Consider the following 5,034-nt stretch of genomic DNA (forward strand, 5'->3'; position numbering starts at 1 on the left):
AGAGAGAGACGGAGTGAGAGAGAGTAATGGAAGCAGAAGTGGAGATACATCGTTGAGGAAGAGAGAAAGGTGGGAACAGGGTGAGGGTGAGCAGACAGAGGTCACCTCATTGGGCTTGAATAGTCTCCAAAAGCTAAACTAAAAGCTTTTCCATTTGAGAGAAACCATCAGAAGGAGCTTTTCAGCTAAATTTCTCTATGAGTGAAAAAATTGCGGCCAGAGTCTTTATTTGAAGGAGGAAAAAAAAAAAGGAAAAAGAAAGAAGCCATTTGGACTGCCGGCTTTTATATACACGTCTTTTTTTCTTCTCTCAGTTCAGCAATATCAATAAAATTACCTGTGCATTTTCAAGAGGTAATTGGAGGATACGGCAAACACGGAGAGCCAGAGAGTACAAAAGTAGTGAGAGCAGAGGGAATATGGAAAGAGAAAGAAAAACTGTAAAACAGACTGAGAAACAAGAACGAAAGACTGACTGTATAGATAAAAATGACTATTATAAACCCAGAGGGATGGTGAAAAACACTGTATTATCACCGAGGAGGTATGGCGGCAATGACTACGTCTGAGACACAGTGAGTGGGAAAAACACCAGAAACAAAGAAAGCAAGTGGATCCCACCAGATGAAAGCGTGTGTTTGAAGCTTGTGTTGGCTCAGTGGGATAGGTAGCATTGTAAAGGCCATTTATCAAAAAACACTATTCCGTTCGGAATACAAAAAAAACAACTCAGATAAACACTTATTTGCGAAACATTAGATTTCAACAATAAAATAATATTTCAGTCGCAAATACCATCTAGTTACTTACTATTAGATCAAGTTGATCAGAACAAAAAAGTTGTTTTGCATTAAAAATTAAATAATTTAAAAACATCACTGTTGTTAACAAGGATTTATCATAGTTCAGCTGTATTCCAAGAAAGAACGCTAAAATGTAGTAGTCGAATAGTTACTGTGCAGGACGCATAACTGCAACATTGCCGGTTCAGTTCCAGCCAGGGACCTTTGTTGCATGTCATTACAGTGAAGTTTAGGTGTGGTTAAAATGATGTACGGTATGAGAAAGACTGGTCATGATTTACATGTGATGCACTAAAGGGTGTGCTGAGGATGGGTGCTGTTACACTGCATAGCATCCTGAGGTGTTTCCTAATGAATATTCACTGGATGACAATGTAAAGAGTGTTTTAGACAGATAGAAGTAAATCATATAAACACTGAAGAATAATTTAAATACACATGAATAATTGTTGTTGTTTTTTGTATGTATGGTAGAAAGTTCATGTCTGTGTGCATGCGCCAAGCTTTGGTGTGTCTATGCATGATTCAGTCTGCGTGTGTGTATGTGTGTGTTTGCGTGGGTCAGCAGTGTCAGGTTTAGACAGTGTTTGTCTGTGGGGATTGTAGGTTTAACAGCGTTAAGCCGACACAAAGTCCTCTACTCTGCAGAAAACTGTTTTCCCCGCTGGAAAAACTCCCCCCATCAGACTGACTGTCCAGACCTGATAGGAAGCTCCACGACCTTGGAAAGAACTTCAAAACACCCAGAAGAGAAATGTTAGCTACTTTCTGCACATAATTACACTGAGAATTTATTAGCCTCTGAGATTCTGTCCGAAATAATGTTCACGATTTGGCAACTTCTCAGTTTTTCAGCCACCTCTACATTCTTTATTTATACGATTTAACTTCCCCAGCTTTGTTAATTTATGATTTCTTTTTCTTGCACTCAGCACGGGACAGAGCCAATGCCAGAATGAATTTAGAGCAGAGGACGGGTGTTGTTATACTGCAAGAAAGTTTGAAGCAGCAGTTCTCAGCTTGGGGGTCAGGACCACCCACAGGGCTCGGAGATGTTTTATGGAATCTGACAAAAATATGCAAATGTATGTAAAGTTGTTTATCTGGGTGATGAATTCAATTTCCCTGTAAAACAATGAATAAGCACGGCCTCTGGGCTTCCTCCGATAATTTACCAGACAAACAAATAACCAATGAGCAAAAGAAATAACAAAAAAAAAAACAAAAAAAAAAAAATTTAGTGTCAAACCTGACTGTTCTGTGGGTTTTTACAGCCATGTGGATAGAGAGAGACGTGCTTCTATTCAGTGGTTGAAGAAGAAAAAACACAAAATGAAACAAGGACTCTCTTTTTCATTAAGTAAAATTGCTTTAAACACACACACACAATAAAGTGGACTTGGCCACAAAACTATTTTACGTGCATGCTGCAATTTCATGGAACATTTCTATTATCTCAGCCTCATTGCTATGATAGGTGGTTATATCTGTGTGTAATACTAAAACAATAAACAGTGGTGTGCGCTCATGTGTGTGTTTTCTGTTTGCTGCTATAAAAATGTTTGTATCTTTGCGACATAAACTCTATCAAATCCATCCAGTTATAGAAAAAGCCGTTTGCATAGATGAACCTCCTCATGCTGGTCATTTAACATTTAAATTGGTTTGCCACGATGATGAATCAACAAGAGGACACGCTATTAAAAAGACAGCTCAGTGTCTGTCGGTGTGTGTGAATGAGTATGTGTGCAGGTTTTTATTCAACTGAGCGTGTGTGGGAGAAAGCTAGAAAGACATATTATGTTAAAATGAGCTAAAGCAGTAAACTAAAACACACAAACACAAGATTGCCCTCAACTCACCCTGAAAGGCTGAGATGGCAGAGAGAGAAATAAAAAAAGACAAAAAGAAAGATGATCATAATTTCACTGATTGTCACTGTATTATACGTGTACTACTGTTTAAGGACACCTGCTTTCAACAACATGCTCTTTTAATGTGCTTGCAGATTCCCTTCTGCCCAGCCATGCAGAGGAACTGTGTGTGTGTGTGTGTAAAGCCCCATGCAGTGAAAATTACTGCCCAAGGATCCATTTTACAAGGCCAAACAACAATAGCCGCTGTGCTTAACTGTGGCAATAGGTGTGATAACACACACACACGCAGACACATCACACAGACACCCAAATGGCTGAGGTAAGTACTCCCAGGAAGAAAAAAAAACCTGACATTATGGGCTATGCTTTTGACTTATGAAAATAACTGTCCCATCACTGACCACTCAGGATGGGCTCGTTGTCCAATCCCCCACACTCTCTTCTCCAACTACCTCCTAAAGGTCAGTGTAAAGACTCTAGTGGGAGACCCACAAACCACAATCTAGTGTGACTAAGGAGGATTTACAACACTACACAGAGAGAGAAAGAGGATAAGGATATGCATAAAAAAGATGGAGAGAAGGAGGTGCCAACAACAGTGGTCGCTAGGGCTAACACACAAATGGGTGACAAAGCCTGAATGAATGAGTGGGGGAAAGATGACAAATGCAGATGCTTTCATATAGGACATTAGGGATCATTGGATGGTTTGATGAGAATGAAAATGATGTGAATCAACTGAACACCTTTTAAAGAATGGAGTTTAAATTTTCATCTATCTGTAAATGTCCATGGGAAAAGCAATACAGTATGTGAGACCAGTGTCTGTGTTTTTTTTAATTTTTTTCAGAAAAGGAATTGGTGGACATAAATGTCTGTCAGGGAGCTGTACGGTGGGATACAGATATAGTACTGTATAGTCCGACTTATTGAAATCTACTTTTGTAGTAGAAGTGTAGCACTAATGCCTTCAGTGTACAATCTCCCCTGGAGCTGCATATTAGAGGTCTGTGTATGTAGAGCAAGCCAGCCTGCAGGTCTTGTGGAACCCACAGCAGATGTTGGCGGCACAGGGTTCGTTTTCCAAGGCTACAAGTGGTCACGTTGTAATATGGGGTCATGGTGTGCGCTGGGCAACCTTCTGTTCATGTGCCGACGCTCCCCACATGAACACCAAAATGCTTTTTGGCAACAGTTTTTAGATCATAGCTGCTGTTCTTCTACATGTTGAAACATTAAATGTAATCTTTCCGTCATTCTGGACTGGAAATTATTTCCAGAAATCTTAATCAGAGATCTTATTTTTTCGGAAAAAACCACATGCCCTTTCAAAGAACAATTGACAAAAACATTTGACATGATAAAAGGTGTCATCTTTATGTGTGTGATATTGATAGAGTTAGTGTTATACTGTTTACTAATCACCCTGAAATCCTGACTCTACACCAACATTTTAACTGATGTGGGTCTTTTTTTATTCACATAGCCATGGCAACATCAGATCTCTAATCTTTAAAATTGTTCAGATCATACATTTTGTGCCAGTGAAGATTTAAACTATTATCTGTCTACTTTTTTATATCAGCCAGTGCTGACTTTTATACGTCTGTCTAATAGCTCTTCATGAGAGTGGTATCAATCTTCTCATCTAACTCTTGGTAAGAAAGCAAAAAAAGCATATTTACCAAAATGTCAAACTTTTGCTTTTGCTTGCTAATTTGGAACAGATTTTAGGAGATTCTTCTTCATCCATGCTTTGTTGTTCTCAACAAAACTGTTTCTGTTACTCTCAATAAAAGAAAGGCTTTGTTGGTACGAGTAAGAGCAACGTCATGCAATGACAATACCGATGCTGATCCCCGGTGGTTTGAACCCACAACTACCACGCATGAGTGTGTGTGACACTCATGTGCCGAGGGCTTTAAGACACAGCAGCGACTTTAGATGATAGGCTCACCAAAGAGCTGATAAACCTTCAATAAACAGCGAAGAGATGTGAGATGAGACAGAGCCAGAGAGAGAGAGAAGAGAGACATGATACCCTTCTCGGCTGCTCTCCACTGGGATGATGGCAGCTCCTGCAGAGACGCCAAGCTGCCAAGGAGTTTGTGTGTGCGTGTGTGTGTGTATGCATACACAGGTCTCTGAGGGTGTAACAGATGGGGGATCTACTGTGATTCTGTGAGGTCACATTGGTGACGATATCAGTGAGATGTAACGCACATGCACACACACAGAAATAGACAACAGACAGCAAGGAAGTGCACAGATGCACACACTCTCTCTCTCTCACACACACACACACACTCACACTCACACACACACACACACACACACCATTAGTTTGCGTATGG

The 5,034-nt window shown here is 40.1% G+C and overlaps 1 protein-coding gene across 3 annotated transcripts in view; it reads right to left on the reverse strand.

The window, feature by feature from the left end:
• pard3bb (par-3 family cell polarity regulator beta b) overlaps window positions 1-5,034 on the reverse strand; it is a 197,293-nt gene that overhangs the window by 114,232 nt on the left and 78,027 nt on the right. The gene's annotated exons all lie outside the window — the stretch shown is intronic.

Source organism: Morone saxatilis, unplaced genomic scaffold (genome assembly GCF_004916995.1).
Source record: "Morone saxatilis isolate NCDOM2014 unplaced genomic scaffold, NCSU_SB_2.0 Contig5, whole genome shotgun sequence".
In the NCBI taxonomy this organism is placed as follows: Eukaryota; Metazoa; Chordata; class Actinopteri; family Moronidae; genus Morone; species Morone saxatilis.